Source organism: Acomys russatus, chromosome X, assembly GCF_903995435.1.
Source record: "Acomys russatus chromosome X, mAcoRus1.1, whole genome shotgun sequence".
Lineage (NCBI taxonomy): Eukaryota > Metazoa > Chordata > Mammalia > Rodentia > Muridae > Acomys > Acomys russatus.
Window position 1 is genome coordinate 38,973,717 of NC_067169.1, and position 13,481 is coordinate 38,987,197.

Sequence of the window (13,481 nt, forward strand, 5' to 3'; positions counted from 1 at the left end):
TGGTGGTGTGATAATAGAGTAAGGTGGCTTGCACCCCTTCTTGGTCTAGAATATTCATATAATTTACTTCTTCATCCTCAAGTTGCTCAGAACTAAGACTTGATGCTTCTGTTGTTTCATACTGGGAGGCTGTTGTTCACTCTGAGACAGCTCCAGGACACTAGGGGATACAGGAATAGTAAACGAGGACCTGAACAGTTTTTAGCCTGTGATGGATAAGTTGGCAGGGGCAGGGGTTCTGTCAGGACAAGTTGGTCCCAATTATCCTGAAGAGACTCTGGAATTGTTAGCAGTTGTCCCTCATTTGTTAAGGGTTATGCCCCTGGCTGAACATGGGTGCCTGTCCATGGATCCAGGCCAGCTTGAGGAACTAAAGAACTAAAGATACTCTCGTGAGAAAGGGTTGGATTGTGATCATGTAGGGAGCAAGTGAAAGATTCTGAAGCTGAATGGTCACATGGTAAAATATTGAGAGAGTTTTCTGTTCCCAATCTAGATCAAGTACTAATTGTGGTGGGTTGGACTGAGTTTTGGTATTCTTCCCCTTCACCCTCTTCACTGTCTGAATCAAGAATCTGGATAAGAGTCATCTGATGCCTTTTATGGAGTGCCACTGCTGCTTTTCCCTTCACACCTAAGACTACTTCCTAGAATGTGATCAAGATTTGTTTCAATAATATTTCCACTATGGTAGTCTGAGATGTATGAGAAATTAGTAGGGGGCATTCGGGGAGGCAAATTGGTGGATGGGTTTGCAGGCTGACTAAGCCCACCCATGGCTGCACCGCTGATTGCGGTGGCCAATTGCTGGAGCTTCTCATGCTTAGTTGCCAATATGATTTCAGCTTGTTGGCTCCCAATTTCATGCTTTTTCTGGTGAAAGTCACTGTGGATTTTTATTTCAGCCTGATGCAAACCGAGGCTCTTGATCCTTTGCTCTTCTGCATGTTCTTGGAGCTTGTGCTCAGCCTCACTTGCTGCCTCCTGTAATTAATTGTTGATGCTGCTCTCCAACAATGACTCAAGTCAGAGTGCCCCCATGAGCCATGACAACTCCTAATGCAATAGCTGACAACTGTGGAAAAAGTCCGTGCTCCAAATTGTTTACCCTAGACAAGGACACAAGCAAAAGGGGCATATTCTTTATGCCTAGCTAGTCCTTTCAAAGTGAGGCGGAAACTGTCGACTTTGGCCCTTACCTGCAAAGTTCTTACTAAAGGATGGAGCATAATATGGTCACCTTCATGGTGCAAGATATGATCTAACATTGTTTTCACTATCAGCAGTCCTGAGAATCATACCTGAGAAATGGAGTTTGTAATACTAATGTCATCAGCATCATGTCCTGCCTCCAAGTTGATACCCTGGTAGATAAGTAGAAACTTAAATTTAATGCTTGCCCACATTATTTCAAAAATGATAATCGTGAAGCCTGTGGCCTTCCAACTTGCTGGGTATTTTGTCAGCCCTTGTTCAGCATGGATGGCAACTTGGTGCAAGACCTTGCTTGTCTTGACATGCTTTCTCTCCTACAACTGATTTAGGGAGAAAAGGGCTGCAAAATGACAGCAACTGTCCTGTGCATCTTTGTTCAATGTTGTTATTGGTCAATGCTTTGTTTTGTTTTTAAGCATCTACTGTAATTTTAATCTGGTAAACATAGGGGTAACTTTTAGGGTACCAACAGATAAAGTCCTCCCAGCCTGTAATACTTCCAAATGTGACCTTATAGAAGTAGGCTGTTAAGGATGTAAGTTAAGGTCATGATTGAGTAAGGTGGGACCCTATTCAGGTGTGTCCTGATAAAATGGAAATGGAGACAGAGTGCACAGTGAGAACAGATGCAAAAACTGAAGTCACATTGCCACAAGCTTCAGGAAGAGCATGCCAGAGAAGCCCAGGCAGCCTTGGTAGCCAGAAGGGAGTGTCTGTTGTCTCCTAGGTCCTAGGAGATCTGTTCTTCTAATCAGTGTGGCAGTTTCTTCCAGCAGCTGTAGGATGCTCACAGACCCTACATGTTGCTGTTCCCCTCAGCTGTTTTTAAAGTTGTTTTTATATTTAATTAGTTTGATTTTTATGTCTTAAAGTTAAAAAACAACTTTGAAAACTACACTGTTACTGTATGTGTGTACAGGTGCACCACAATCCATGTATGGTCAGAGGACACAAACTTGCAGAGACCCATCTCCCTGTCCACCTTTACAAGTCTCCTGGGGTGCCAGCTTGCAGCACAGGCACCTTTACCAGCTGAGCACTCTCACTGGACCTTCAGGCTTACATTGATGTGTCTTTTGGTTTTTCTGTTTGGGGCTCATCAGACTTGAAAAAAACCCCCCAGCATACAGCACTTCCTTCTCTATACTAAGTCAAAGCAATAAAGGTAAACAATTCAGTAATGCCAGGGTTGTGATTTGTTGCATGGCAAGCAGAAGGCACAACTAGATGGCTAGGGCACAGAGCTTCAGAAAGCAAAACTACCTACACAAGACCGCCCACCAACTTCCTTCATAAGGAGCTGTGAACTTTATAAGACCAAGCAAACAAAGAAAAGCACGTGGGATACATTTTGAAAAACTTGATAAAAATGCTTAAGAATCCTATCAGTGAGCTTTAACACACTTTACATTTGATTTATTTACTCATTTTGTATGTGGGAACATACTATATCACACTGGTAGAAGTCAGGGTAACTTGTAAGAAAATTAGTTCTCTCCTGTCAGATGGTCCCCAAGGACCAAACTCAGGTGGTCAGGCTTTTACCATCAGGGACCTTTGATTGCTGGTCCTTGTCAGGCCTCTATCAGCTGTTTTAAAAACAGATTGGTAAAATTCCATCCACAACAGCAAGCAAATCTTTTAAGTAATTATTAAATTTTTCAGAAAAGGTTACTATTGATGTACACATATATTCATGTTTCAGTACACATTAGTGTATGTCAAATACATGTGCATTCACAAATATGTTTGCCTTACTGAAGGATATAAAATAAGAACTGAATAAACAGATCATCTTGTTCATATTGGAGTTTCTAATGGGTCTCAAACAAAGGGCAGCTTTCTCAACCAAGAACCCAACATCATAAGCAGAGGTAGCACACACATCAGCATGAGACCCTCATCACCGAGTTGGACAATACAACTTACTTTGGTCACTCAAAGAGTTGGTTTGCCTGCTTAGTTACAGGCAAGGTCCATGGCCAGATACCCAGTGGTTCTTTCTGGCTTTGTCAATGAAATAAACTCACATCACTGTTCTAGGACATGCACAGCACATCAGAGAGCAGGACTGGCTCTGTGGAAAATTCCACTACCAGGACTTGACATTAGCCCCTATCAACTGCAGGCATTCTGGCTAGATGCACTCATCCACACTTTGCGATTCTATTTGGCACCACAGAGAGCTTTTCTAAGAAGCTGATAGGTAAATTCTAAATAATACCCCTCTGAACATGTTTATTAGAAAATAGAGACTTAAAAAAAAACACTGAGATAATCAAACCACTAAGAACATTAACAGCAAAGACACTGCTCTGACTCAAACACTTCCCCAATCTTCTTTGCTATTCAGATCTGCTTGTTACTTGTTTTGTTTTTTGTTTTTGTTACGGTAACTGCAACTGTGGTTTTCTTGCTCTTTCTGGAAGCTCCAGAAGGCTCTTACAAGCTACCTTGTACCTCTCTACCTGCATCAGAAAAATGCAGTGACTTGGCTTTAGCAAATGTTCACTTGCTTCTATGTAGGAGTCACTACAGGTGGGCAAGTGAACAATGGTTTGTCAGCCTCACCTTTGCAGTTAAGGGGATTAGAGTCTGTCACTAGACAATGGGACAGAAGATGAACAGGTCATGTAGTCTGAGCTATTAATACTGTAAACTTATAAATGAAAAACACTCAGTTGTCATAGGAACAACTGGAAATGACCTGGGAGTCAGCACTGGCTCCTCACATCCAGCAGGCAACATACATGCTATGAATTAACTACTATGAAGGCTAAACAAGTAGAGCTTAATGTTTGCTTCATGATCTGAAGGGGGAGGCAACCACACCCAGTGTAATGTCTGAAATGCTGAATGTGTTCACAGTTAAGACTGAAAGTATGACATTCATTTTAAAAAAACTATATATGTTATCTACATGAGCTCTCTGGTCTTAGAGATGGCTGACTTTGAAAAAAAAAATCTTCCAATTGTTCCTGTGTGACACAGTCTCATTCTTTAATGTGTAATTCAGGGCTTGAACATTATGTAAATTATCTGTCAACCTGCTTGAACTTACTTGTGAGTGTTCTGATGTAGGAGGAAGTCTGGTTGGTGGCGGAATGTCTTCTTACACATGTTGCATTCCTAGGGCTTTTCCCCCCGCCATGTATTTTCTGATGTTTAGTCAGTCCAAAACAAACAGGAGCTTTTCCCACATTCATTACATCCATAAGGTTTCTCTCCTGTGTGAATTCTCTCAATGCACTGTGAAGGTTGACTTATGGTAGAAAGATTTCCCATATTCTTTGCATTTATGATGTTTTTCCCCAGTATGAGTTCGTTGATGTTCAGTAAAACAGACCTTCTGGCAGGTTTTCCCACACTCCTTACACTTACAGGGCATCTCTCAAGTGTGTGTCTTCTGGTGGTGCCTGAGGGTTGGCTTCCAGTAGTAGGTCCTCCCACATTCAAAACATTTGGAAGACCTCTCCCGTATGATTCTCTTGTGTACAAAGCAGCATGAGATTTGTGGGCTGTGCGCTTGTGTTCGTGAGCCTTATAAAGCTTCTCCTTTACATCTACTCTTTTCTGTTCACCACAGTTTGCCTTCCCAGTGGCCATTGAGCCCCACTTACTGAGCACTGCATGCTTCTCTCCTGTGGGAGTTCTTTGATGTGCTGTGAGTGTTGACTTAAGGTAGAAAAGCTTCCTGCATTCACTACATGCCAAAGACTTCTTTCACGTGGTGCGCAATGAGGGCAGAGTTAGTTCACAGGAACTTTCCACACCGGTGACACTTATAGTCCTTCTCTCTGGTATGACTTCTCAGATGCATGTTGAGGGCTGGCTGACAAAAGAAAGTTTACTCACACTCGTTGTACTCATAGGGTTTTTCCCCTGTGTGGATTCTCTGATGTGCTGTCAGAGCTGACAGACAGAAGTAGTTTCCCCACACTCCTTGCATTCACTTGCTTCTCTCCCCTGTGAGTTCTTTGGCGCTCAGTGAGGTAAGCTTTCTTGCCAAAGGCATTCCCACACTCCTTGCATTTATAAGTCTTCTCTACTGTATGTATCCTGAAGTGCTCAGCCAGGACTGACTTCCCAAAGGTCTTCCCACATTTGATACACTCATAAAGACTTCTCCCCTCCATGGATTCTCTGATGCACAATGAGGACAGATACGTCAGTGAAGGATTCCCGCACTCTTTGCATTTGTAAGGTTTCTCTCCGGTATGAATTAGCTGGTGTCGAGTGAGGCTTGCCTTTATACAAAAATTTTCCTATAGTAAGTACAAGCATAGGGTCTCTTTCCCCTATATGGATTCTCTGATGTACAATGAGGGTCTGCTTCTTAAAAAACATTTTCCTACGCTCAATTCATTTATCTTCCTTTCAGTATGTTCCTTCGTTCTGTAGAGTGGGCTGACTCCTCAGAAGGCTCCCCACGTTTATTATGTTCAGAGAGTGGGGTTAAAGACTGGTTATTCTGGTATTGAGTGATATCTTTACCTTCATTCCTAACATCCCTAATTTCATTACATTTGTACATTTTCTTCTTAGAGTGACTTTTGTCAGGCTTCGTGTGGGGTGGTGGCGTCCCACTCCATTTTGCTCAGCAGTTACCATTGCTTTGCTTTGCTTTGCAACAGTTTGTTCTGAATTAGTTTTTAAGCCATTTACACCTGGATCATATTTACGGAACATTTTTTTTGGTCAAGAAACAATATCTATGTCATGAGCAACTGTTTTCTCAAACAGATCGGCTTTTTCTGGCATCATTTTGTTAATGAAGACTAAAAAATTGTTTCAGATGTTTTTCTTGTATTTCCTTGTCCTTCTCTATAGCATCATCATCTGTGTGGTTCTAACTTGGTGATTCTCCCACTATCCAAGGCTCTTTCTTCTCATTGATCCAATTTTAGGATCACATCTGGTTTGTTAATATGAAACCCCACTGAGATGAGGTTACTCTTAACTCTCCAGTATCATGTCCCTGTACAAGAGGCACTGCACTGGGCCCAGATATTGCCACTCTTAACACATGAAGACCATAGTCAAGTCCTTGAGGGAACCTGACCTGTGGGTACTGTCCATTTTCAGGTGCACTCAAGAAGGGGCCAGGAATGATGATTGAAGGGCAGTCCAAGGGCATCCGCAGGACTGCTAGGATCCAATTTTTGCCTGCACACACTTTTTACTAGGCTGCCCACCCCAAGGCCTGTAGCCCCATCACGCCCCATTTCTCATCCGGCCACTGGACATCCAAGAGCCTCCATGGGCACCAGGAAGGCACCAGTGCCTCTGATCCTGCTCCAGGATCACTACCTGGTCAGTACTCCTCTGGCTTGGAGGAAACCTCACTTCTTTTATAGTTCCCAGAAAGCCCCACGGAACCGTGGCACCCAGATGCCGTAAGGGCCTTGCCTAGAAGAGCCATTATTGGTCTTTGGTAAGAGTGCCTGTTTTGTCCAGTGTCCTAGACCAGTCATAGGAAAAAACTCATGAAGATTGTTACTTTCTTTGTTCTCCAGTACTTTCAAAACTAAACCATTGTCTTACAGGTACCGGCGTGCAGCACTATTTTCAAATGCCTGTTGGTTACCCTCATATGCGTAATGTAGAAATAGTGTCAGCAGAAAACTGTCTAGTAGATTCCCCAGATTAATACCTGCTTCAATTGCATGAATAATTGGGGAGCATAGCTCATTTGGATCAGCTACCTCTAGTGAATAAATCTTACAACCCCACACAAAGGACTCCGCAGGCTGGGTGCTGAAATTCAAGATGCCATGAAGTTCTGCTCCTCCATTCTTGTCACTATAAGAATAAGAAGAGTCCGTTTTATGTGTATTTTTGGGTTAAGAGTCAGCTAAGGATTAGACCAAGCTTAGTCACAATCCCAGGGAGGCTTGGCAAGGAGAACACTAGAAGATTTGAGGGTTTCCTGAGACATGGATTCTGATATTAATAGCAATGAGTCAAGTTAAAAGAGGATAAATCTTCCAGTCCTACTGTTCTTTAAGGTGCCCTTGCCTTTGTGTGATGTCTTCCTTCATAATGGAACACTCCACTTGCTGTTACAAAACAAGTTAGGGGAACATACACACTACTTCATGTATCTACCTAAAAGATGTACAAGTATTCAGAGTAAGTAAGATGCTTAAATACCAACAGTGTGGTACTTGTCGGTTGAAAATGAAAGTAGCATTGTGAAAAGTCTGATGCTTTATTAAAACCATTTAGATGATACTAAAACTATTGCATGAAAATACACCAAGGTCAATAAGCTGTTACCATACAGTAGGTGTATGGTTTCAGTCCTTTGATGATATAACTAGTCAATCATTTCTTTGATCTGCCAGAAAAAAAAAGAGGCAACAGTTGATGGGCTTGGTATGGAAGGTAGGTATGAGATATCAGAGGGACATTAAGAAAGTTCTGAACATGTTAAGTTTTAGTTGTTCACAAGTTTCATATGCCCCCATAGGCTTTATTCAGTTCCTAAAAATAAAACAACTTGACACTGACGTCCCATGTATAGACTGCTCCTTACCAATGACCAGCTCAAATAACTCACTGAACCTTCCAGGTGGTTTTGTTTTTTCTCAGAATGATCTCCTGATCAGATTGGTGTACATAAGTGAGTGGCATATAATGGTAGGATAGAACTTGGGTGATTCCTGCTGCTGAGGTGTCCATTCCCTTTGGATCAGTTGATGCACTCTTACTTCGTGTAAGAGGCTTGCTTTCTTAAAATACTAGCTTGATGTATCTGGTAACACAAACCTGACTCTACATTTTACATTTCACTGTTTTTTTAAGGTGGATTTTTAGAAAGCATGTTTGCAATTGTGTTTAAAATAATCGTCCCCTGAAATTTTGGAGTTGTTAAAGTTTAAAGTGGAAATAGAGGAGCCACAAACTTCTAAGCACTGTAAAATGTTTTGGATTGATACTGATCTAGTTTGGGAGAAGATAGAGGCAGGGGATGTTAAAGAAACAAGAAATGCTTGTACAAATATGTAGTTTTAGAACAGATTAATGATGGTGGAGGAAAGTATTGCTGATTTGTTTATTTCCCAGGAAGAAATGGGAAGTGTGATATGCAGTTTAATTTTTAAGGAGCTGGTCTCAACTTTAGTACTTTCTAATTATAAAAGAAATCAATGTTTCCTTAAATTTTGTCATTGGTTTGTCACAGTTATTTAGGGGTTCATATCCAACTCTTTGTAGCAACTCAATTTTATATTGTCTTTTAAAAAAGTAATTGTTTATGTATTTCTAAGAGTATGAAGAGAAAGAATATGTGGCATAGAACTGTCTTTTAGAAATATCAACAATGTATCCTGGAATGTGAAGATGTCCTTTTAAGATTACAAATTGAATTATTTTAATAATGTACCACTGTTAGACCTTGAATGAATCCATGTTGCAGTATGTGTCTGTATATTTGTAGAGAAAGGGAAATGACAATTGAAATCTTACTTTAAAAGCTTAGAACTGGGCACTGCCTGTGTTGCACCACTACTGTATCTTTTTGAAAGAAATAACAGTATTTCCCTGTTGTGAAAATTAATTTTGACAATGTTTCACATTCACCAGTTTTTTTCTGTATTATTTGCATCCCCAAATATTTAGTAAATGTAGAATTGTGCATGGCTTGGGCATTCAGAGATAACAGAATGGTGAGTCAATTTTAGTTTCTAAAGCCATGAAAAGTTGCTTTGAGACTGAACAGTTCTGAGTTATTTATACCAACATCCATTGTCCATGTTTCTTTCCCTACTGTAAAGAATTGGTCAGTTTCTTCATTAAAGCAGCAAGAAATTAATTTAATCTTGTACATACCATGTCTCTTAGATTTCTGTGTATGCTGTGAAGGACATTATTTTGAGAAGAAATTGTACAAAGGCATATTAAAAGGCTATGCATGCACCGTACCTCCAAGCAGTACATACTCAGAAAGTCAAAGATACCTGCAAAATAAATTAATAAACTAAAAACAAGCTTTACATTCTGCATCTTTTCTGTGAACTATTTCTGATTCTAAATACTCATAGTTCTGTATTGCAGGAGCTAATTGGCACATTTCCCATCTTTTAGAGCATATAATAGGGTTGGATTTGAAGTGAGTATCGTGTTGCGTACCCATTAACTCTGACTTGAAAGCATGGTCAAAGCATAGGTAAATAGGTTTTATAGAATGCTTGGAAAATGATAGAAAATCCAATACTTCATTCCATTCTACATTATTTACAAAAGAATGAATGATTTCCTTTTCTTTTAAAGTATCATTTATAGCTAGTTTTTCAAAGGTAAAAAAAATCAGAGGCCCTAATACATGTGCCTGGAGTCTTCTGAGCTTTTCCACTTTCTGCAGAGGAATCACCACAGATGGATTATAAATAATCTTTTCTTTAAATAAATAGAAATTTCTACATGTGTGATAAATAAACATTACAAACATAAAGAAACAGTTCTCTAATGATACCCCACTTACTCATTGGCCACCTGCCGAAATTATATGTAAGCATTCTGTATTCATCTTTTGACATTGCACTTGGATTATTTTGAAAGAATTCTCAGTCTTTCTATTTATTTGTAAACACAGTAAACTAAGCACATTGTGCTTGTGGTGTCTTAAATATTGAAACCCAGTGTTGAATTCCCTCAACAGGTATAAGACTTTTAAAGTAAGCTCTCCTAAATTAAAATATAAATAAAACACTTGAAATGCATAGCTCTTAAATCTTTACACACACACACACACACACACACACACACACACACACGAATGTGCATATTCTGCCTCTCCTTTACTGTTGTAAGCCATTTATTGACCAGAATGTGTTCATTTAGTTCAGCTATGCAACTTCTTACAGGTAATGCATTGGTAAAACATGGTTGTCTCAGCCCTGAAGAGGCTGAAATAAGTGAATTATGAGTTCAAGACAACCTGGGCTATAATATTGAGATACACACTCCCAAGAGAGTATGAAAATGCTTTTATTCCTCTCGTTTTCCACATCCCAGGTTGTCTTTTAAATGACTTATTCTGAAATAGTTACTTTAAAGAAAGATTTTTACCACACTGATGGTTTTCTATGGTGCTCACTTTTGTAGTTAGATTTCTGAGGACAATATCACCCATATTCTGATTTGTCTTCAACTACTGACCCAGGGTCTAAGAGTGTAGCTCACTAGTGTGAAGTCATAGGTTTGATGTCAAACACCACACCATCACACACACACACACACACACACACACACACACACACACACACACTATCAAATCCCAGCCAGCTTAATTTCCATATGGAAGGCTAGGGGTTAGATAGTGGAGGTCGTGTTTACATGTGTTGGGGAATGACCAGTGTTTGTTACCCGACTGTACTGCCCACAAAAACTAGACTAGATGATTCATGTGTCATTGCCCAGGTAATGTTTTGTGAGGGATGTTTCAAAGATGGTAGTACGTCTAATAAGGTGGATGTGGAGGATCTTGCCCACATTTAGGGAGGCTGAGATAGGACAATTATGAATTTAAGACCCCAAAACTTTGAACATGTTAAGCAAGGTATTCCATTGCTGAGCTACATTCCCAACCTATGATTGAAACTAAGTTTTGCATGTCTCAGATTCTCCAATTGTGTCTCTTGTCCTGCCTTTTGAACATTGGTAAATTGACAAATACATACTGCAAGAGTAGTGACGCTGCTTAGCTTTGTAGACTTGCATTGTGATTTGGGAACAGTCCTACTTCCTGCCTCCTGTAAGTCATTCTGTTCTTTTTACTTTCTGGTGCATTTACTTTCTGGTTGCTAGGCAGTTTCCTGGTAATTCTATTCCCTTGATAAGAACTGCTGGCTGGACAGGAAAAACTGGCTCTGAAGAGGACAGGAGCGCTGCACTCATGACTCACAGCAGCTGTGGTTGCCTGCACAGGATCAAAGCCAGTGGACATTCCAGCATGGAGGGAGGAGGAGCTCACAGACCTCTGACCCTAGCTGAGGAGTTACTGATGGCTACTAGGGGGTCTGAAAGGCACTTTTAAGTATGTGGTCTCTGGGAAGTTGACCATCCTCCAATGGATGGCCACATACCCAAGTGTATATGGACAGTACAAATGAAGTTAAAGTTTGTTTGGAGTGTCTCTCTCTCCCTCCCTCCCTAACCCATCTCTGTCTCTGTCTCTGTCTCTCTCTGTCTCTCTGTCTCTCTCTGTCTCTCTGTCTCTCTCTCTCTCTCTCTCTCTCTCTCGTCTCGCTCTCCTCTCTCTCTCCTCTCTCTCTCTCTCTCTCTCTCTCTCTCTCTCTCTGTGTGTGTGTGTGTGTGTAGAATGGAAGTTAGGAAGGGAGTGGGGAGATGGATGAGGGAGGAATTAGGACAAAGAGTGGGGAGTATCATCAAAATACTGAAAAGCAGCTTCACTATCCTTCCTAGCCCTCAACCGCACCACACATGAATGTATGTCTGAACTACTAATGTGTCTTGTTCTCTCCTCCCTCCTGGTCCCTCTCCCTCTTCTCCCTGTCCTCCATCTTTTCTCCTCCACCCCCATCTCTTTTGTCCCTGTTCGTCCACACATACCATTGAACTATAGATAGGTCTGAAGCCAACACAAATTGAATGGAGAGGCTGTCATTTAATCAGAAAAAAATGCAATTTTAAAAATTAGATTTCAAGTACAGGGCTCTGAAAGACATTAGATAGGTGAAGGAAGCCTTTTACACTGGTTGTGGTTCTTTCTACCTAGATTAATTTCCTTTTTTTTTTTTTTTTTAGATGAATTTCCTTTCGCTTTAAAAAAACTATACAATTCATAAATGATGCTAGATGTTTTATATTTTAACATTTATATGAGTGATATTCTCCATGATAGGTTTATGCAACCCATTTTTCCCATAAATGTTTTAATCAGAAATTTATCCTTCTGGATATACTTTAGATACTCTAGTTTTTCACATAGGATTCAATTATGGGAGGATCAGAATATATCCTGAAAAAACAAAAGCAAAAATAAAAAGATGAACAGCAAAAAACCCAGTAGAAAAAAGCCCAAAATATATTGTATGAGACTCTCAGAATTAATGAAAATATTTTAAGAAAAGAACTGATGGATAGGCATGATGGCTCATACTTGTTATCTACAGTAGGAGCCTAAGTTTTTAACCAGCCTGGTCTATAGAGTGAGAGACACTGCATCAAACCAAACAAAATGGCAAATGGCTGGGTATGTTGGTTTGCAGGCGTGGTGTGGTAACACATGTCTCTAAGATAGCAATAGCACATATATCTGAGCATGGAGGATCATACCTGTAATGGCATCACTCAGGAGACTGGGGCAGGACAAAGATTTCAAAGCCAGCCTGTGCGCACCAAGAATTTGTCTCTGAGAACCAAAACCTTCCTAACATTTAGAGCCATTTCTAAATCCCGTTCCCCAATTCTGTTTTCTTTTAAATCAATAGTAAGTACAGTAGTCTGGTGCATGATTCAGGAAATAAATATTTCAAGGTATTGAGGTAGAGGAGGAAATAGTATATTTCTCTGTTCACTATATGACAATGAATTAAGCGGCCACACATGGCAAAAAGAGTAGTTTCAAGCGCATGGTTTCACTTTTTCCTCCCAAATCCCACTATCACAATTAATAAAAACACTTGGGGTTGGAAATAGGGAAAAATACCCTCAAGGGATCAGAAATGGCAGGAGGCAAATGGGGACATATTGATGCTAGTAGCTGCCAGTGTCAGCTAAGCCCTGCTCTGCCCATCAGTGAAGTCCATGCAATGCAGTTCTGGGAGAGTTCAAAACAGGGCTCATGAAGAGCTCAACCCTGAGCAGCAAGCCAATGAAATGATTTGAGAACTGGACAAGAAGAAATGGATTGCAGCATTTGCTTTCTGGCTCATTTGGCATCAGCACTCACTAAGAAGAGAGGCACTTAGGAAAACGTGTTTCCCAACTTGTTGAGGGGCATAAGGCACCAGGTCATTGTAAGCTTCCACCATGAACAGATAGAGGAAACTTGTATGGCCAGCTGAGTATTCCAGGGAGTGTGTTTTAACTCAATAAAATTACAAAAAAATACTTTTGCTGCTTATTTAAAGGCAAAAAACAAAGAAACCCTAGCACTTAGCAAATCAATGAACTTCCCAATCTTTCCAAAAATCAAATAACTTCCAAGCAAGAAAAAGAAACCTTTCAAAGGGTAAAAGTATTTTCATTTTGTTAAACATTAAAGAATCTGACCAGTGTGACATATGTGGCATTTAAAT

The 13,481-nt window shown here is 40.3% G+C and overlaps 1 pseudogene; it reads right to left on the reverse strand.

Annotated features, from left to right (window-relative positions):
- Window positions 1-4,208: 4,208 nt before the first annotated feature.
- On the reverse strand, window positions 4,209-6,362 carry LOC127184985 (zinc finger protein 334-like; annotated as a pseudogene).
- Window positions 6,363-13,481: the final 7,119 nt, after the last annotated feature.